The sequence below is a fragment of the Dipodomys spectabilis genome, unplaced genomic scaffold (genome assembly GCF_019054845.1).
Source record: "Dipodomys spectabilis isolate Male_0828 unplaced genomic scaffold, ASM1905484v1 ptg000139l, whole genome shotgun sequence".
Lineage (NCBI taxonomy): Eukaryota > Metazoa > Chordata > Mammalia > Rodentia > Heteromyidae > Dipodomys > Dipodomys spectabilis.
In genome coordinates this window covers 1,468,907-1,491,771 of record NW_024870816.1, presented here as the reverse complement: position 1 = coordinate 1,491,771, position 22,865 = coordinate 1,468,907, and the positions used below count along the sequence as shown (strand labels likewise).

General features: G+C 39.7%; 1 non-coding gene across 1 annotated transcript; it reads right to left on the bottom strand.

Moving 5' to 3' along the window:
- Nucleotides 1-3,077: 3,077 nt before the first annotated feature.
- Nucleotides 3,078-3,183, bottom strand: LOC122117063. Its single transcript, XR_006149074.1, has one exon. It is a non-coding gene; the product is annotated as a U6 spliceosomal RNA (small nuclear RNA).
- Between the last annotated feature and the right edge of the window lie 19,682 nt (nt 3,184-22,865).

Sequence of the window (22,865 nt, the reverse complement as noted above, 5' to 3'; positions counted from 1 at the left end):
AGAATGAGAAAAGAGTTGATCATTCTAAGTACACTTAATTCTTAAGATAACATTTGCTATAATGCTAATGTTATTACCATTTTAGTGTTGGGAAAAATTGTAATTAAAGGCACTAAGTGCATGGCCCAAGACACACAGTGAGGAAGGAAATGAGTCAAATTTTCAAGTCTTCCAGCAATACACAAAAGGTAGATAAAGTCTCTCCATTCACTGATACTCTCAATTCAATATTCATACTGTCCAAGAAATAATAGCATAGCAATTATTGCCCATGGTAATTGTTTTCTGTTACATTTTGTCTTCAACACAGACTGTGTTGGTGACATTGGGTTATCATGCACAGAGCTGTGCTTATAAATTATGGTCCAAAGAGAGGCAAATTTCTTCTGTCCCATAGTTCCAGTATCATTTTTAAAAAGTACTAAATCTTTTAAATGTCATCACTTACTGTATTTTAATAATTCAAGAATGAAAAATTTCACATTTAATCACTCCAAAATGCTTTAAGACTAGGAGATGATAAAACAGGCCTCTGTGAAGTAAATTTTCTTCTACTTTTAAAATTATTCTGAAAGCCTGGTACTGGTTTGTCACACCTGTAATCCTAACTACTAGGGATACCAACTAAGGAGCCTGAGATCTGTGGATAATATTGGGAAGCCAACAGGACAAAATAAATTCATGAGATTATTTTTCAAAATTTTAACGAAATAGCAAAGGGCCAGGAATGGAGATGTAGCTCATATAATAACTCACCAATCTAGAGAGAAAGACGTAGCGAGATGTTGAAGCCCTGATTTCAAACTCAGAGCATGCCAACACGCAGGAATGCACACACACTCACTTTTTCAAAATATCTTCATATCAGTGTTTTGCATTAAATTCTTTGTTAATGATATTATATGGGTAAAATGGGCGTCATAAACTCTTCCATCTCAAAACATTTTTATACATTTTTGTTGTAAAAATACTGTACAGAGGGGTTATAGTTATATGAGCAAAGTAATAAGTACATTTCCTATCAAACATTGTTACCTCCTCCTTTGTTTTCCCCCCACCATTCCTTCCCTTACACCTCCACAAGTACACTCCTCATACCCCAAAGCCCCACCAAATGTCCCTAGCCTAAATTGTAAAGTTCGTTTTTCAAAATAATGTCTTGTGCATCTATTGTTATACAATGGATCAAACTGAATTCCTATTTAAGCATGTTGTTTTTTTCCTTTCCCTCCCCAAATTAGAGAAGTGTACATTCAAGATGCAGGTGCACCAACATCAAATAAAGTGAAAACAGGGTTATATTGTTGGGGAGGAACGTATAAAAAAGAAAAACAATCACGTCGTACATTATAAATATGTGAGAAACAACAGCAAGAAAGAAAAAAAAACACTTGTGTCTCTATCTTGGGGGTTATTTAGCTTAACATCAACTTTTCTAGTCATATACACATAGGCTTTCAACTTTTCTGCTTATCCCAGACATATACTAGTTATTGCAAATAAGGGATACCATGGGACCTATGTTTCTTTGGACTTGGCTTACATCAGTTAATATAATTTTTTTCCAAGTCTTTCCATTTCCTAACAAACTGAGCGATGTCATTCTTTCTGATGGAGGTATAGAATTAATATATATATATATATATATATATATATATATATATATAGTATATGTGTGTGCGTGTGTGTGTACACACAAATACACACAGAACATTTTCCTTTTTTGTTTTTTAGAGCAACTTATTTTTCCACCTTCATCATTTTTTCAAATGTTTTTATTGTGATTAAGTGGTTACAAATTTCACAAATTTCACAATATTGTGGGATAGTGATGCTTAGTTTAAATCACAAACACATTCTAACTTCGATGGAGCAAATTGTCTATTATGGTCTACAACATTTATCAATTCTATGAGCTTTGCAATAGAGTTATTTCTTCCATACGTAAATTTTTTGTTTTGAAATATGTATATTTCTTTTGTATTGCATAGCGCCAGCTGTTCCCTCTTTCCCACTTGTTCCCTCCCTCCCTCCAGTGACATTGAGTTGCTTAGTTCATTTTGGTCAATGTCCAGTGCAGCTGATGGATCCCACTGTTGTATGTTTTTCCCTGATTCCTTCTAGTTCTGTGTCATCCTCCTGGTTTCCCTTCAGTGTGCACATATGACGGGCAGAATGGGGTTATTTAGTAGTGATTCGACCAGATGAGTGGAAGTTCTTGGTTTCTTAAGTGTTGTTAATTTTGGCATATCACCTTACATTTTGGATTTAACATCCGCTTATCACGGAGACCATGTGCCATTTGTCTCTTTGCTTTTGGCTTAACTTGCTCAACATGATTTCCTGTAGCTTGATTGATTTCCCTACTAATGCCATTATTTTGTCCTTTCTAATGGCTGGAAAATATTCCGTTGTGTATAGTTACCACAGTTTTTTGATCCATTCATCTCTGGTGGGACATATGGGTTGTTTTCATATCCTGGCTATTGTGAACAGTGCTGCAATAAACATGGAAGTGCATTTGTCCTTGAATATTGGTACCTGTTGTTCAGGATAGATGCCTAGAAGTGCTATGAGTGGGCCATAAGGAAGGTCAATATTTATCTTTCTGAGGACTCACCAGACTGCTTTCCAAAGTGGTTGTGTAAGTGTACATTCACACACACACACACACACACACACACACACACACACACACACAGAGAACATTTTCTTGATCCATTCTTCTACTGAGCAGCATCAGGGTTGGTTCCATATCTTAGCTATGGACTGCCGACGTCCAGCCCCAGCCTGGCGTCTGCCCGGGGCAGAGGTGGCTCTCCTGCGGGCGCCCGGGCCACTACTGAAAGGTCCACACAGCAATAAACATTGTTGTGTTGGTAGTTTTAGTATGGACTGGTTTGTGATCATTTGGGAGAATGCCCAAAAGTGGGATTGCTGTATAATAGGGAGCTCTATGTGGAGGCTTTTGAGGAACCTCCAAACTGCTTTCCAAAGTGGATGAACAAGTTTACACTCCCACCAAGAATGCAGTAGGCTTCCCTTCTGGCCATATCCCTTCCAGCATCTGTTGTTGTAAAAATATGGAATGATTCACTAATTTGTGTATCATCCTTGTGCAGGGACCATGTTAATCTTCTCTGTATGTTCCAATTTTTGTGTATGTGCAGCCAAATTGAGCACAAAACATTTTTTATATATAAAGAGTAATTGATTTTCTTAAACTAGACAATTCAACAAAAATAAGTTCAAAAGAATTGTGAAATTTTAGAACCATGTGTTTCTTACATAAGCACACATTTAAGAATAAAGTCAAGATTGACATATCAAAAACAAAATAATTCCAGATATTTGTTGTTCATGAGATTTGTAAGAGGAGGAATTCAATTATTCTACAAAAGGCACTTGTCATAATGATCATTGCAGCAAATGTAAGGTTTGTTAAAAGTTTTAATGTTTTAAATATGCTTAATTTTGGGATTTGCTTATATATGGCAAAATTAAGACTGTTTGGCAGGTCATAAAAATTTTTGATAAAGTATATAATATTTCTGGTAGCATGTACTAGTAAATATGAACATTTCAGATTTTATAGAAACTTTACTAATGAGAAGTTGTAAAGACTGTGTAAAGAAGCAGAGTGAAGAGTTAAGATTTTAAGTACACAGTTTCTGTTAAATCTTTAGGGCTCCTTTACATTATATGTTAGTGATGAACAAATAATGATATAATCCACATACAAATGATGAGATGAACTATAAATAGTAATCTTAGTGAGTAAATTTAAAGGTTACTTATAGCTTTATCCAGCTTTAAATGTACAGGAATATGAGAAAATAGTAAACTCTACTATGTACACTTCAAATACTGAAAACCCTGGTAATTGTTTTGTTTTTTATTTTAGTAGTCATTAATATTTAATTATTGTTTTCTTTATTTATAGCATTTTTCCTTGTTGTAATATAATACAACTTTTTGTGAGTCATGATTAAGAGGTACTTTGAGAATATTATTGGGATGGCCACACAATTTTTCATAGGTGCATGTGAATTTACAAAGAGCAAAACTAAAAACAAAATATTGATGAAAAATTATATCAAGTAGAGTCTGAATCAGGAGTGTTGATAAATGTCCACACCTAAAATCTTAACCCTAGGCTGGAGCATCTTATTTAAATATTGTTGAGAATTTCAAGACTTCCTTTATTTAGGGCCCTTAGAAGTATGTACAGCATGCATGTGTACAAAGCCAGTGACAACAGGCAAATATGACTAAGTTTCCCCAAAAAGAATCTATGAAGTCAATAGTTATCTTCCCAAACAGATGAAAAAATGCGTCCAAAATAATTCAGTGCACCTAGATTTGTGGAGTTATTTAAGTTATGGATTCTTTGTTAGACATATTCTTTTCTTTTAAAAATTGTCAAATATTAGTTTATAATAAACTTTGTCTAGTATTTCTTGGTTCAAAACAGAAATCTTGATACAGTTGATGTCACTTGGCTTTCTTACTATCTCAGTTCAAAGCCAACCTAGGCAGGAAAGTCTGTCACATTCTTATCTGTAACCAAACACCAAAAACGCCAGAAGTGGAGTTTGGCTCAAGTAGTAGAGTCCTAGCTTTGGGGGAAGTTGGCCAGGGAAGACATTTCTTCAGGGACATGGTCCAGCCTCTGAGTTCAAGCTCCAGAACAAGGACAAACTAAACAAACAAACAAGAAAAAAATGCACATATTTCTTTGGGACCATCCATAAAGCACTGGTTTGAGAACAGACTCCTTTTGCTGATCATACTCACTGAATCCTGCTTTTTTGGAATACTAATTGCGCTGGAGAATTCAGGACAAGACTAAATGAATTAATAAGTGACTCCTGCAACAACAGAATCATCTCAATAGTGAAATATCCATGCATAAGACAAATTAAAACCTCCAAGTCTTTGTTTCCTTGCAAAAGAAAACTTTTAAAACAATGTTTATTTCCTTTTGTTCTATGCTGGCCTTCAAATGGCACATTGTTTCCTTTTGAAATACTTTCAAGAAGAAGTTTTCAGACAATTTTTATATGAATAAAGAACACACTCGAAAAAAGTCAGGGACAGTTTCTTCAAGCGTGGATTCTTTTTTTTCTAACAATGAATATATATTTTTTACAGTGAAAATACTGAACAGAGTGGTTACAATTACATGTGCAAGATAATGAGTACAGTTTTTATCAAGCATTGTAGCCTACTCCTTGGTTTCCCCTTCCCATCCCTAGACATAAAAGAAATGCAAATCAAAACAACATTGAGATATCACCTCACCCCAGTTAGAATGGGTATAATCAAGAACTCTAATAACAACAGATGCTGGAGGGGATGTGCAGTCCCACTTTTGGGCATTTACCCAAATGTTTACAAACTAGACCACACTAAAGCTACGAGCACAACTAAGTTTATTGCAGCATTATTTATAGCTAAGATCTGGAATGAGTACATTTTTTTATCAAGCAATGTAGCCTACTCCTTGGTTTCCCCTTCCCATCCTCCCCTCCCCCCTCCAACCAATCCTCCTCCCCCCAACAACAAAGTTGTAAAGTTCGTTTTTGAAATAACAACTTCTACATCTCATTGTTGCAATGGGTCCACCTGTATCCTTATGTAAATGATTTGTTTTTTTTCCATTCCCCTCCAGAAATTATACCGACATCAAATACAGTGAAATCGGGGGTTATTGTTATCCGGTGGGGAAGGGACATAAAAAGCAACAAGGAAATCATCTTATAAATGTGTTAGAAAAAGTCACATGAAAGAACAAAAAACATTCGAAAACATATCTTAGGGTTCATTTCCCTAACATCAACTTATCTGATCTTTTTTGTTTGACTCAGACATATACTAGTTATTGTAAATAAGGAAAACCATGGGACCTATGTTTCTTTGGGCGTGGCTTACTTCAATTAATGTAATTTTTCCAAGTCTTTCCAGTTCCTAACAAATGGGGAAATGTCATTCTTTCTGATGGAGGCATAGGATTCCATTGTGTATATATACCACATTTTCTTGATCCATTCATCTATTGAGGGGCATCTGGGTTGGTTCCATACCTTAGCTATGGTAAATAAGGCTGCAATAAACATAGTCGTGCTGGTACCTCTAATGTGGCCTGTTTGTGAACATTTGGGTAAATGCCCAAAAGTGGGATTGCTGGGTCTTAGGGGAGCTCTATGTGGAGTCTTTTGAGGAATCTCCAAGAACCGACCTCAGTACTACTGGAATAGAATTGAAAACCCAGAAATGAACCTACAAACTTATAGCCGTCTAATCTTCGATAAGGGAGCTAAAAAAATTGAAGAAAGACACCCTCTTCAGGTAAAATGAATGTTTTCAGGCTTCATAGAACTAGCACAAAGACATCTTTGGACATGAGGTAACACACCTTTCAGAGACAACTTAGTAAATACAAAATATAAAATTTAAATGACTTATAAAAACATTATTCATGTACATATGGCCATATAAGATAATGTTAAGAAAAATGAAACCCAAGATAGGGACACAACTTGTTTTATTCTTTATTGAAATTATTTTTAATGTATCTAAAATGTACTATGTGATTTTTTCGTTTCTCCTCCATGTTCTTCCCGCATAATATAACTCCTGTTTTCACTGGATATGATGTTGGTGCCCTGCATCTTGCATATACATTTTTCTAGTGTGGGGAGGAGAAGGGAAACAACAAAATGCTGAAACAAAGATTCAGGATGACCTATTGTAACAATGATATGAACAAGACACTATGTAGAAAACGAATTTTACAACTTGTGGAGGGGAGGGGGAATTGGGCAGATGGGGAGGGAATGGATAACACAGGAAAAACAAAAGAGGATGTAACAATAAGATATGTACTCATTACCTTACTTATGTAACTCTAAGCCCTCTGTACATTATTTTTTACTATAAAAACATAAAAGAAACCATTATCCATGAGTACATTAACTTCAAATTCCGTAAGTGCTCTTAAATTAAATTTAACTTGGAGAAGATTCTCAGAAAAGTTTATTTGTGTGTGTGTTGTGAATTATTTCCCAAGTGTACACAAGTTAACAGTAGAAGAAACAATAGGAATAATAAGAGAAAGAAAAGTTCTGTGTTTAAGTCTAATGGTTCAATATACTATAGAAGACTCTGCAAATAAGACAACATTGAACCAATAAAGCCAAGGCCATTATGTAGATCTATGGGAGTGACATAGAGAAATAATTAATACTAAGAGGAACATGAACGATGAGGCCACTCTCTTTCAACTTCTATCTCTAAATCATGGTTGCTAATCATGCAAATTTGTAAAATGTACAATTGAAGAATAATTCTGGTTCCAAAGCAAGTTAGATATAAGAGCATGGACTTAACTGGAAAAAAAGTCCATGGTGAGAAAGCAGGAATTATACTAGCAATGAACTGGTGGCCAAGATCTCATTTCTTTTTCTTTCTTTCATTTTTTTCTTTCTTCTTCTTTTTTTTAATGGTTGAGGCAGGGTTTGAACTCAGCCTGGGAAATATCTCTCCACTCTTCAGCTCAAGACTAGTGCTCTACCTGTTGAGCCACAGCCCCACTTCCAGTTTTCTGGTGGTTAATTGGAGATAAGTGCCTCAGAACATTTCTTTCCTACTCATACAGGATTTGAACTGCAATCCTCAGATCTCAGCCTCCTGAGTACCTAGAATTTTCTTCTGTGTTTTCTTTGTCTGAACTGGATACTCCAGTCCTGAGACACACTTGATAGCTTGTGAAGATAGAATGGAAGAAACAAGATCAAGAACCCATTACTCCACTGGAGACAAAAGAATTCTCTATGTTTTCTCTCATCTCTCTGTACTACTCTTTTTTCATACTTTTAAGTCAAGTGATTTTGAATTATATCTCTCCTTTTTTCTGGCAAGTAATTGGTCAAAGTAATTCACTAAATATTATTTGCCATTTTTTTCTATCATGCTGTTTACGTGTCCAAGCAAGTCCATTAAACTTCACCCTTGTGTTTGGTTGCCACGAAAGCCCAACATCTAGGTTAATGAGGACACACTTTAATGTAAAACTTTGTCTCCAAAAACCCAGTCCAAGAGGCTATGATCACAAATATTTAGCTATTCATTTTTCTTTTTTCTTTTACCTTTAAAGTTTTCCTGTGTCTAAAGTGCCCACAAAAATAAGTACTCCACCAATTTTTGGTTCAATCACTTCTAAACTCAAAGATATATTTTACTAACAAGATGCTTAGAGGAAAGCGAAGTATACTCCATGTTTATCTTCTCCCTTAATACTCTCCTTAGATACAATATCAGAAACAGTGAAGTTATTCTTTGTAAAATTATTTCAATGGATTATTTTTCTCTTGGTCTTGCATTTGCTCAACAAGGTGCATGAAGACCAGACTTAAATCACCCATACCTTGAATGACAGTGTCTCTTACAACGGACAATACTTCTTTGTCCTACTTCGATGTCCTCCTCTTAGCTCTTGCCTGATTTCCAATTAATCACAGCTTCTTGACTTCAAATCTGGTGAAGCTGAAAGACTATAAGGCCTACCTCACTGCTACATCTTCATGGTTTCTCTTTTTAAACTCTTTATTTGGATGTGGAATTTATTTTCATGTCCTCATTCAGTATTTTCTGAATTGTAGTGAGCCAAATAGGTTCTGTAAAATCACTTTAGGTACCAAAAATGTTAACACAATCTATATCAAAAAGTTTTGGCCTCCCTCCACTGCTTAACTTGGGCTTCTATGAACGCCTTTTTTTACCTTTTCAATTTGCTCAATTCTTTTCTTTTCTTTTGGGAGGGGGGTCTAGTCGTAGGGCCTGAACTCTGGGCCTGGGCACTGTCCCTCAGCTCTTCAGCTCAAGGCTAGCATTCTAGCCACAGCACCACTTCCAGCTTTTTTTCTTTTTGCTTATGTGGTGCTGAGGAATCAAACCCAGGGCCTCATGCATGCAAGGCAAGCACTCTACCACTGAGCCACCATCCCAGCCCTGTTCAATTCTTCTTCTGATCCCAAAACTTTTTGGCTTATGTAATAAGGGAAGTCTTCACTATATCATGTTAATAAGGATATTATATTTTGTGAGCTACTTAGATATGTGAAATCATTGGTTTGAAGTATCCAATCTGATGTTTTTCTGTGTTTCACTGCTTCACATGCAAAGACATTGTGGAAAGTATTGCAAACAGAAAAGTGTAAACCCAATAACTTCTTTCATTGTGGAGGGCATTTTCTCCCTAAATATTTTGACCCAAATTATCTTTTTCAGAGAATTACTGTTTGGTAATCAAAGGTCAATTCACAAATTTTGATGTCTTTTTTTTAAGAACTTTGAATTTAAATTCCACTAGAACCTTGTTTGAAACAGTGAGAGTATATTTCCTGGGTAAGGACAATTCTCAAGGGAACCTACAGGATTTATAGCAAGGTTTTTGCGGTTTGTTTGTTTAGAGTGAAAATGAGCCATCTTCACCCACATTGCTCCCTCTCAACTAAGTCTCCATGGATTTCTTTGCATGAAAGCCTATTTTCCCAGGCAATTTTAAATTTTCTTAATAGGCTAAGCTATTAAAAAGTTTGAACAATTACACTTTACCTGTCATAATTTTTTTTCTTCTTTTTTCTTTTGAAAATACTATACAGAGGTGTTACAATTACTTGAGCAAGATAATGAGTACATTTCTTATCAAGCATTGTAGCCTCCTCCTTTGTTTCCCCTTCCCATCCCTTCCTATCCTTCCCGTGTCCCCCTCAGCAAATCCTCCCCGCTTCCCCTTCCTCCCCCCACACCAAAGTTGTAAAGTTCCTTTTCGACATAACGACTTGTACATCTCATTTTTGCAATGGCTCCAGCTGTACCCCTATTTAAACGATTTGTTTTTCCCCTTCCCCTCCACAAATTATACCGACATCAAATACAGTGAAAGCAGGGGTTATACTGTGGGGGAAGGACATACAAAGCAACAAAGAAATAATCTCATAAATGTGTTAAAAACAATCGCATGAAAGAAAAAAAAGCATTTGAATACATATCTTAGGGTTCATTTCCCTAACATCACCTTATGGGACCTTTTCTGCTTGACTCGGACTTATACTAGATATTGCAAATAAGGGAAACCATGGGACCTATGTTTCTTTGGGCCTGGCTTACTTCACTTAATATAAGTTTTTCCAAGTCTTTCCATTTCCTAACCAATGGGGCAATGTCATTCTTTCTGATGGAGGCAAAGAATGCCATTGTGTATATATACCACATTTTCTTGATCCATTTATCTAATGGGGGCATCTGGGTTGGTTCCATATCTTAGCTATAGTAAATAGTGCTGCAATAAACATAGTCGTGCTAGTAGCTTTAGTGTGGTCTTGTTTGTAAACATTTGGTAAATGACCAAGGGTGGGATTGCTGGGTCATAAGGGAGCTCTATGTGGAGTCTTTTGAGGAACTTCCACACTACTTTCCAAAGTGATTGAACAAGTTTACAAATTGTCATAATTTTAAAACTCTTTTGAAATTTCTTTATCAGAATTGCAAATTCACCAATCTTAATTCCACCTTTACCATCAAAAACAGTTAACATGTTGTTTTCATGATATTGTGTCCACGAAACTATTATTTTCCAATGACTTTCTTATGCGTACATATGACCATATAAGCTGATGCTGAGCAAAATGAACTCCAAGATATGGAAACAGTGATTTTTATTTGTGATTGTTGTTTTTTCATGTACTATGTGATTTCTCTTTTCTTTGGGCTTTTCCTCTATGGTTTATCCCTGCTGTATTTGAATTTGGTACCCTGTTTATTGTGTATACATTTACCTAAATTGGGGAAGGGAAAGGGAACAACAAATTAGCGAGACAAAGGACAAAGAGCAAACCAATGCAATAGCAATACTCACCAGACAATATGTTGGAAATGTACATTACAACTTGTGAGGTTATTAGGGTGAAGAAAAACTGTGAGAAAAATGAGGGAGGGGGTAACAAGTTTGAAAAGTTTTTTATTCACTAATTTACAATTACTGAGACCCCACTGTACATCACTTTGACAATAAAATTAAACTTAAAAAATAAGTTGCATAAAATATAGCTTATCTCTATTTTGAAAAAAATACTAAACCGCTGCTAATGTGATGCCCTCCTTGTTCTGGAACGAACACCACAATAAACTGGGTTGCATGAATTTTCCCCCACTGGTATTCTTGAGATCAAAATACTTGCAAATATTACTTATACTTATACTTTTTTAACTATCATAGATATTCAGGATGCTAAGATTGGAAGATTATAGTTCAAAACCCACCCAGGCAGGAAGGTTCCTTAGAGTCTTATCGCCAATAACCTTCTCAAAAAAGCCAGACACAAGTGGCACTGAGGTTGAAGTGGTAGGCCATGAACCTTTAGCAAAAACAGACTCAGAGACAGTTTCCAGGCTCAGAGTTCAAGCCCTAGGACAAACCAATAAAACAAAACAAAAATAAAAACAAACCCCAAACCTAACACTTTTCTCATTGCATACAGAGGCATGTAATTAAGGAAATTGCTTCTTGTGTTACATATAGGTAGAAGAAAAAAGATCTCAAAGAATCATTCTCTTCATACCATGTTATACCAAAGCCTCAAAAAATTGCTCTTTGTGGAGCACATGGGCAGCAAATATGGCGCTGGGAGGGGGTTGAGTGGGCAGAGCCTAATTTACTGTAGAGCACATGGCCAGCCAAGATGGCTCTGGGAGGGGGTTGAGTGGGCAGACCCCAATTGATCTTCTGATCAGTGCCTAACCAGCCCGTGAAGGCTCAGGTGAATGATAGGGTGTGACCTTGACAGTGATTGGTTCCTCTTCCTCCCTTACCATACCACCCACCCTTGTTGTCTTTAAAAGGGGCTGCTCTCTGTTAATAAACGAGTTTTTCTACCTCCTGGATTTGGCTCCCCGCTGTGTCTGATTGTCTCCTGGGCTGAGGGAGGCTAGGGAACGGGCGAGCGCCGCACTTACCTTTCCTCAGACCCCGTCCGTCTTTTGTGGGATGGACGAAGACCCAACATCTGGCCCCCAACTTGGGGCACGAAAGGAAAAGATACCAGCCGAGGCTAAGCGGTCTCTCGGGGTAAGTGAAACCCTAAATATGGGTAATGCTATATCACAGAAGAAGGAGGAGGAGGCAACATTAGGCCTAGAAAGAGTACAGGAAGACTTGGAAAGTAAAAAAGAAAAGGAAAAGGTCAAATTCGACCGGGAACGCACTATCTGTGCATGCAGGGGCGGAGGCAGCTACTCAGGTGCCCCAGACGGTCCTAGGCCCCCTCCCTATTCCCCTGATTGGAAGGGAGGTACGGCGCCCTACGAGACCTGTGAGAGGGACTTGCAAAACCCAGACCCCTACCACATGGAGGGACCAAGGGCTGAGGAAGTAACCTACTCGGAGACCTCCTCTGGAAAGGAAGGGCCACCCAAGAGCCCTGGAAAGGAAGGGCCACCCAAGAGCCCAGATTCTCGGCCACAAGATTCGCTTCCCCAAGCGTATCCGGTCAATGTGGCATCAGGGGCTAACAGGCCCTTGGAATGGTATCCATGTGAAGCTAAGGATCTTAAAGAGCTCCGCAAGGCGGTGGCGGAGGATGGCCCAAACTCTCCCTGGGCCCAGACCACTAGTTCTCAGTTTATTAAATGGTGTGCTTTCTTTAAGGAGGAATGCAGAGCGCGAGCGGAGAGTAACCGGCAGGCTCAACCAGCAAAACCTATTACTTATGCCATGCTAGCAGGGAAGGGGGAAGGGTACTCCACCGGCATCCAACAGGCCGCAATACCTGGCCCATACCGTGACCAGGTGAGGCAAGCAGGACTTGCCGCGTGGTACAAACTAGATGATGGGTCAACTGAGTCCTCCATGGCAGAAGTGAGACAAAAACTGGGTAAGCCTCTACCTGATTTCATAGACCGAGTCCAACAGAGCGTTCACCGCAAGCAGCTGACAGGGAACCTCCGAGATCAGTTTGTAAAGCTGCTGGTCTGGGAAGGGATGAATGCAGACCACCGCATGGCCTGCACGGGATTGAGAGAGAGTTTCCTGAGCAGATGGGTGGTGGCCTCACAGGATGTGGGAACGCAACAGCATCAGTCCCAATCACTAGCTTTAGCTTTACAGGCTCAGGCATCTACAATGACTGAGACCATTACTCAGGCGCTGGCAGCCCAGGGCCAAGGAACCCCAAGGCCATCAGGGAGAGGGACTTGTTTTAAATGGGGGCAGGAGGGGCACTTTAAGAGGGATTGTTTACAACAATCCCCTGCCAACTGACCCGTGGGCAAACCGCCCCCTATACCCTGCCCCAGGGGCAGGGAGGGATACAAGTTTGATTTAGATGGGAAGTCTTTAAACTTGGGGAGGGGCATCCTCTAGCCCCTTTAACTCAAGGAGGAACCCCCTCTGCTGTGAGGCCCAGGCAGCCTCGTGGCAGGGTGACCCAGGCCCATTGGACCGTCCCCCTGGTGGATGGACTCTGCCCTAAAATGAGTATTCTCATAAGCAGAAAGAGGTTTCACTGTTTAATTGACGCTGGGGCAGACCGAACCATACTCAGGGAGGAGGAAGTGACCTTGGACTGGAAGCTTGCACCTGGGCCCCAGATATTGGGGGTAGGGGGCAACTCCCAGACCAAAGAAACGGTTGCCCTTATGACATGGACTAGCCCAGATGGAGAACAGGGAAGGATACGCCCTTTAGTGGCAAAGAACCTCACTGTCAATTTACTAGGGCAAGATATGCTAAGACAAATGGATGCCGTGGTCACTACAGACCATCGAGCATCATATGATGATATCCTGGATGGGGAAGAAGCACAAAGGCTTAAACAGGATCTAGAGGGAGTTAAGGAAGGGGATTTTTTTAACTTTCATAATTACAGAGAAGAACATAGGGGACCCGCTCGGGTGCACCCCCAATCCTAAAGGCCACTGCCCCCCAAGTACCTCCCATTAGGTGGAAGCCAGGAAGCCCAATCTGGGTGGAGCAGTGGCCATTGACCAAACCTAAACTTGAAGCCCTCCACCTTCTGGTGGAGGAACAGATAAGCCTCGGGCATATCCGCCCTTCTATAAGTCCTTGGAACACACCCTTATTTGTTATTCAAAAAGCCTCTGGGGCTTGGCGGATGCTCCAAGATCTACGGAAGGTAAATGAAAGGATGGAGCTAGTAGGAACGCCCCTAAGAGGCATGCCCTGGACTCCTGCTATACCTTCAGAATACACTTTGGTTGTGATTGACATTAAAGATTGTTTTTTTTCTATCCCTCTGCATCCAGATGACTGCGAGAAGTTTGCTTTCTCTATACCTTCTCTTAATTTCTCCCAGCCTGACCGGAGGTTTGAATGGACGGTACTGCCACAGGGTATGGCCAATAGCCCTGCCTTCTGCCAACAATACTTGGCCACACTTTTAGGGCCTGTGCTGGGTTGAGATACCTCCCTTGCCTATGCCTACATGGATGATATAATTCTGGGGCACCGAGACCCAAGCTGCCTGGAGGGCCTTCTGGCCCAGGTTCTTGACATACTAAAAAAGGGGGGTTTTACCATAGCCCTTAATAAAATTCAAAAGGTAGCTCCTTTTAAGGTGCTCGGGACCCACCTTACCTTGACTCAGGCCAGCCCCCTTAAGCCTTTGCTGGATATTCCAGCCTCTCTAACCTTAACCCAACTTCAGAGTCTTTTAGGGGAAATCAATTGGCTGTTGCCATGGGTTTCTGTCCCTAAAGATAGTCTTGTGCCCTTATTTGCCCTGCTAAAAGACAGGACGCCACAAGAAGTTATTACAATTACAGACAGCCATAGGGCAATATTTTTGCAATTCCAAAAAGCCCTGGATAAAGTTTCTCTAAAGAGGTATTCTATTAGTGAGCCCATTTCCCTTTGGTTGTTTGCAGGGGTCACATTAATATCTGCAGTTTTAACTCAAAATGGGGAGCCATTAGAGTGGGTTCACACTCCCCTGGGGGGCACACCTCGGGTGTACTCTCAAGCAGACCAACTTGCAGATGCTATTGTGAAGGGAAGGACGCAAGCCCAAAGGCATTATGGCCTCGACCCTCACTCCATTGTTTTTCCTTTTCGGATGGCAGACGTTGAGTGGCTCACTAGAGGCAATGCTCGTCTTGCTCTCTCCTTGGAGGGGTTTCTAGGCCAAACTGACTGCCATTATGGGCCATCCAAATGGACTGTCATGTTATGGCGACTTCCCCTCAAAATACCATCCCTATTTTCTCCTACGCCTATTCCTGGCGCCCTCCATGTTTTTACTGACGGAGGTAAAGCGGGCTCTGCATATGCAGCCTTTGAGGAGCAACAAAAGACCCCGAGCCAACAAAGATTTCAACCTTGTCAAGGGTCAGCACAATATAAGGAAATGCTGGCCGTAATTATGGCTCTTCAGGACATTCAAAAACCCTTTAATTTGTATGCTGATAGCCTATATATGATTAACTTGCTCCCTCATATTCCCCAGGCACCTATTAAGCTGGATAAAAACCCTATTCCCCCCCTTATGGTTACTCTTAAGGGCCTATTAGAAGGGCGGGGAGCCCCTATTCATATTCAACATTTGAGAGGGCATTCAAATCTTCCTGGGTTTTTCTCCCTAGGCGATAAGTGGGCGGACCAGTTAGCTACTGGCCCACAAGCATTAACATTACAAGAGGCTACCTGTTTGCATGATTTAACCCATATTAATTGGAGAGGTCTTCAGCATAGATTTCCTCAGATTCCTGTAAAGGACCTCAAAAGGATAGTACATACCTGTAAAACATGCCAGCCTTTCTTAAAAGTACCCCCGTTACAACCCCCGGGGGTAAATCCCAGAGGCCTTAAACCCAACGTCCTCTGGCAAATGGATGTTACCCATTTCCCGGCCTTTGGTAAGTTTAAATATATCTTTGTCTCTATAGATACCTACTTAGGAGCATGCTGGGCCACAGCACATACTGGAGAAAGAACTAAACATTCACAAGCACATTTTCTTCAATGCTTTGCTACCTTGGGTCTACCAGCACAAGTTAAAACCGATAATGGACCCTGTTTTGTTAGCAAAGCAATGTTAGAGTTTTTTGACAAATGGCATATTAATCATACTACAGGAATTCCCTATAATCCCCAAGGCCAAGCAATTATAGAAAGAAATCATCAATGTCTTAAAGAGCAATTATTAAAACAAAAAATGGGAATTAGCCCCCATGTACAGTTACAGATAGGTTTGTTTACCATTAACATTTTAAATTTTTCAAAAGGGGCAACTGAATCCAGATTTCAGAAGCACTGGGGACAACTAAACCCTAAGCCCCAAGTGAAAGTCAGGTGGAAGGACCCCCTGACACAACAATGGAGAGGATCTGACCCCCTAGTTACTATGGGCAGGGGATTTGGATGCGTTTTCCCCATAGGGGAGTCCGCTCCCATTTGGATCCCTGCCAGGAACCTTAAGTTTTTACCCATTTACTCTATACAGGAGGATGCCCAAGAATAAGCTAACCAACAACAACAACAAAAAAAAGGGGCCATGGCCAAGGCTTGTGTTTTAAAGACAAAAGCCAGAAAGACAATTATTAACCATCCCCAAGGGCAACCAGCCCTTGAGAAGCTCTTGTGTTCTCTAACAATTGCAGATGGTGACACTCCAGCTGTTGGCTGTCCTGACTCTCCGAATCCTGTGAACGGCCCTACGGAACCTGCATCAACCTCAACGGGTGACCTGGGCAGTGATCAATGCTGGCAATGCAGAAATCGTCAGGAGCACCACAAGAGAAGCTGTCCCTTTGAGCTGGTGGCCTGACCTTCATTTTGATCACCACCCTATGGACTGTTTAATATTTTTGTAGGAGTTAATTATTTTAATGTTGCCTGCTTTAATTGTTCTTTTACTGATTGCTTGTATAGCAGCATTGAATCCATACTTAATTGTTAAACAACCACCTTTTGTTATGCTTCCAGCTTAGATTTTGTCCAACCCCACCTCTGGACTCTGAAGTGGCAAAGACTGCTATCCCATCCTTCACTAAGGTTAAAGGACTAGTAGTGACATTTCCTGGCCTGGGAATGCTTTTGCTGATGGTTTTTCTATGCCTTCCTTGCATTATACGTGCACTGCAAGACTCTTATGAGCTTAGCCAGCCAGTTATCAAGCTCCAAATGAATGAATTTCCCCCCAGAGAGGAATCGCAGCCAGAGACGGGTAAGAGGGGGTGTCAGTCTGACCAACCTAAGACAGGGCCTTCAGCTTCTCTCTGAAGAAGTTCCCGATGACGGGTAAGGCAGACAAGGCGATCCTAAGACAGGCGGGTTCACTTCTTCAAGCAAAGACGGGGGGAGATGATGTTGGGAGCAATTGGGAGCTGACAGTAAAGCTCAAAGGTCATCTTGACTCCTGTGCTAGCTTAAAGGCACGTACAAGGAACTGGCTTACTTAAAAGACACCAGGTGCCCAGGAATTAATTGAACTGCTTCGGACATTTCTAACTGGTGGGACTGATGTTTATTACTGTGCTAGGTGGGTCTGCCATTAAAACAAAAAAAAAAGGGGGAATCTGTGGAGCACATGGGCAGCAAATATGGCGCTGGGAGGGGGTTGAGTGGGCAGAGCCTAATTTACTGTAGAGCACATGGCCAGCCAAGATGGCTCTGGGAGGGGGTTGAGTGGGCAGACCCCAATTGATCTTCTGATCAGTGCCTAACCAGCCCGTGAAGGCTCAGGTGAATGATAGGGTGTGACCTTGACAGTGATTGGTTCCTCTTCCTCCCTTACCATACCACCCACCCTTGTTGTCTTTAAAAGGGGCTGCTCTCTGTTAATAAACGAGTTTTTCTACCTCCTGGATTTGGCTCCCCGCTGTGTCTGATTGTCTCCTGGGCTGAGGGAGGCTAGGGAACGGGCGAGCGCCGCACTTACCTTTCCTCGGACCCCGTCCGTCTTTTGTGGGACGGACGAAGACCCAATAGCTCTTTTTCTAAATTTATGAATTAATACCATCCATTTGTTCGCAACTCTTGTCTAGAGTATTCACATTATCATTTTATACATGAACTATTGGAATTATATATTAACTAATTTCTAATTATAACTCTTGAAAGAATATTCTGGGCAAATAGAATGCCAAAATCATTTGTGAATTTGTCAATTAAACCATCTACATAAAAAGAATTTTGTACTATCCTATAGAATATGAAATTACAAACAAAACCAAAATATTTATTTTAAATCTAAATTCTAATTTAGCAAGATCTTCAAAGTCTTACAGACGAAATTTGCTATTTCTCCAGGCTTAACCTTTTGTAATCCTTCATCATTTCTTTGGAATCCAACAGAATGATGATTATTTAGTTTTTCAAATTTTGGGAATCATGAGCCATTTTGAATCTAGGAATGTTTGGTAATTAAGAGAGCATTTAAAACTCAACTGGGGATTATATATGAGTTGCATTGCAATAGGAAACTTGACTTCTCAAAACATAATAACAAAATTAGCCCAATCTTCCAACTGTGTATTCCTTTCTTGAATGGTTTCTTTTATTAAGACAAAATTATACTACCTGGTCCAGGGAAGCTATCACTATGTAATTGCACTCTCTAATCTCCTGTCTTAGTCTGATTGCTAGAATTCTTGCCTTGTATCACATTGCCCTGCCATAGTTTCTTGGTTTATTTAACCTACATACAGACTAGCAATTCTGAACTACTCCAGTGATATTATCCACTAGAATGACTGTTCAGACTGTTTATCTACTATTTTCAAAGATGTTCTAACATTCCACACAAGATATGAACATTTTCAGATGCATCTGCAGGGGTCTCTGATTCATTCCTCCATGGATCCGATCCCTTTAATAATGATTACTTGATTCTCTTACTATCTCTGGTACCTACCTATGTAATAGTCTCAAAATTTTGAAGGTAATTCACTTGAGGACTTTCTAATTTTAAAAATTATCACTTTATTCTAGTGTTACTCAGGAAATATTTTCTATTGTTTTCTAACTTTTCTACATATTCTGAGAGTTGTTTCATTTGTGTATTCGTGTGTGCACATGTAAGTACCTCTGTGTGTATGTATATCTTTGTATGTATGTATGTATGCAAAAGCCCCAAGCTCTTATCCATCAGTCTTGCTCATGACTAGTATTCCATCACCTGAGCCATTCTTCCAATCCAGCTTTTGGCGGGTTAATTATAGGTAGTGTCACAAAGAGTGTTCTGCCCAGGCTGGATGCAAACTGAACTTCCCAGACTCCTTTACATTCTTAGGTTATATTTATCCAGTAGTACCAACTTTTAAACTACAAACATTTTTGTGAGTGTAAAGTCTAAGCTGTATACCAGATTTTTTACTCAAGAATTCATATAAAGATAGATGAACTTACACATTGCATATTCTGAGTGTACACTGTTAGAAATGTGATCTTAAACCGGGAGGCGATGAGATCTGAGGATTGGGTTTCAAAGCCAGCCCAGGTAGGAAAGTCCCGGAGATGCTTTTCTCCAGTTAACTACAAGGAAACTGGAAGTGGCACTGTGGTTCAAGTGGTAGAGCATTAGCCTTGAGCTGAATAGCAGAGGGAAAGTGCCCAGGCCCAGAGTTCAAGACCACCACCAACAACAAAAAATATATATACGTAAAGAAAAAGAAATGTAATCTTAGCCAACAGTTCATTGCTAGTATAATGCCTGCTCACTCAAGATGGACTTTTTCCCCAGTTAAGTCCATGCTCTTATAGCTGACTTGCATTGGAAAAAGAATTATTCTTCCTTTCTACTTTTAATAAATTTGCATGATTAGCAAATGTGATTTAGAAAGGGAATGGCCTCATACTTCGTGTTCCACGTAGGAGTAATGTTTTCTGTATATCACTCCCATAAATCTACATACTGAACTTGGCTTTATTGTTTCATTGTTGTCTTATTTGTAGAGTCTTCCATACTGTATTGAACCCTTATACTTAAAAACAGAACTTCTCTTTCTCCTATTATTGCTATTGTTTCTCTCACTAACTCCTGTACACTTGAGAAATAATGTGCAGCACATACACTCACAAAAAGAATGACCTGAGAAACTTCTTCCCATTAAAAATTCCCCTTAATTTACAAAGAACTTACAAAGTTTGAACTCAAGGTACTCATTGATAATGTATTTATAAGCAACATAAATTTCATATTTTCTCTTTACTAAGTTGTCTCTGAAACACGTGTTACCTCAGGTCCAAAGGTATCCTTGTGTTATTTCAGTGAACCCAGAAAACTTTCATCATACCTCAGGCAGCACCATCGATTGTTACTGGAAATAACTGCTACTGGATGTGGAAACTCCCAGGAGAAAAAATGAACATAGAGGAATGACAAAGTTCATGTAAACTTGTGCTTTCCTTTTTACTGTAGAAGAAAGAATCCCAAGGCTTGAAGGAAACTCTGTTCCTGACTTTTTCGAGTGTGTTCTATACTCATATAAAATTTTTCTGTAAACTTCTAGTTGAGAGTATTACAAAAAGAAATAATGTACCATTTGAAGGCCAGCATAGAACAAAAGGAAATAACATTGTTTTAAAAGTGTTCTACAGAAAAGAAACAAAGACATGGAGGTTTTAAAGTGTCTTATGGATGGATATTTCACCCCTGAGATGATTCTCTTGTTGCAGGATGGGACAGTTATCAATTCCTTTAGTCTGGTCCTGAGTTCCCCAGAGCAATAAGGATTCCGAAAAAACAGGATCCAGTGAGTATGATCAGCAAAAGGAGCCTCTTCTCAGACCAGTACTCCATTAAGGATGGTCCCAAAGAAATATGTGGGGTTATTTTTGTTTCCTTGTTTGTTTGTTTAGTTTGTGTTGGTTCTGGGGCTTGAATCCAGAGGCTATACTCTGTCCCTGAACAGTTGTCTTTCCTGCCCACCTGCCTTCAAAGCTAGTACTCTACTGCTTGAGCCAAACTGCACCTACGGATTTTTGGTGTTTAATTACAGATAAGAGTTTGACAGACTCCCCTGCCTGGGTTGGCTTTGAACTAAGATAGTAAGAAAGCTAAGTGACATCAACTGTATGGACTTATCTTTTGAAAAAAGAAATATCACTTGAGGGCTGGAAAGGTGGCTCAGTGGTAGAGTGCTTGCCTTGCATGCATGAGGCCCTGGGTTCGATTCCTCAGCACCACATAAACAAAAAGGAAAAAAAAGCCGGAAGTGGCACTGTGGCTCAAGTGGTAGAGTGCTAGCTTGAGCTGAAAAGCTGAGGGATAGCGCCCAGGCCCAGAGTTCAGGCCCCACAACTGGACCCCCCCCCAAAAAAAGAAAAAATTATTAGTTGTAATTTATTGTCAAACTAATATTTGACAATTTTTTTGGGTCCAGTCGTGGGGCCTGAACTCTGGGCCTGGGCACTGTCCCTCAGCTCTTCAGCTCAAGGCTAGCGCTCTACCACTTGAGCCACAGCACCACTTCCGTTTTTTTTTTCTTTTTGCTTATGTGGTGCTGAAGAATCGAACCCAGGGCCTCAAGCATGCTAGGTAAGCACTCTACCACTGAGCCATCTTCCCAACCCATATTTGACAATTTTTAAAAGAAGAGTATATGTCCATCAAAGAAGCCATAACTTAAATTTTAACTCAGCAAAAGTAGGTGCACTGAATCATTTTGGAATTATTTCTTCTGCTTGGGAAGATTATGACCTTGTCATTCCTTTTGAGGAAACTTAAAGTCATATTTCACTTTTTTTGTTGGTCTTGGGGCTTAAACTTTGATTCTGGGCACTGTCCCTCAGCAGTTCAGTTCAAGTTGAGCGCTCTACCACTTTAGCTACAGCACGACTTCTAGGTTTCTGGTGGTTAATTGAAGAGTCTTATGGATTTTCCTGACCAGGCTGGCTTTGAACCACAATCCTCGGGTCTCAACCTCTTGAATAGCTAGGATTACAGGTGTAAACCACTAGCACCCATCTCACATTTGCATTTATGTGCAAATATGCAGACAAAGAATGGAAATTTGAACCAAATGATGACATTGCAGCTTTTCAGAAAATTTGAGTTAGCAATAAATATGTCCTCCTTTTCCATGTTGTTACATTAATGACTAATGAGCTATGGAACCCTTACATTAGTATCTTATGCCATCTGTATATGTGTAGTATCAGGAAATGTTCATAGAGAAATACAGAAAGACTGAGATTTTTAGAAAGCAAAGGAGGTCAGGTATGAAAGAACAGCATAGAAAGATATACATTTATCACACAGAGCTTAAGAACTAGCCTAAGAGATTTGGAATGCTATAGGCAATGAGGAACAATCCTAATTGATAACTAGTTCTTCAATAATCAAAAAAGGTTCCCTAAAACAGCTTCTGTTATACCTTAGCTATCATTTTATTCCTTCCATCTGGAGTTATTCCTTCTCTTCTGTCACAACTGTTAATTAGCCACTGCCTTTTTGGTGCCATGACTGACCAAAAAGATTTCCATATCACACTTTGACTACCCTTCTCTTTGTGATTAGCAATGACCACACAAAGCCTGGAATCATTGACTTTCCAGAATTAATCTTCACCTGACATCTAAGCACATTCCTGGCATTAATTGCTGTGACCTAATAAACAAAACTTTTTATTTCAACACAGTATCCTAATATGAGTATTGTACATGAATCAGGGCCTATTTTCAGGTGTCAGTATGGAAGGAGCAATTATATATTCCAAGTATGGGTTCTTTATTTTGCATGTACTAACTAAATGTTTTTTATTTTGTTTTGTTTTGTTTTGTTTTTGCCAATCCAGGGGATTAAACTCAAGGATAGGGAATTATTCCCCAGCTTCTTTTTTTTTCT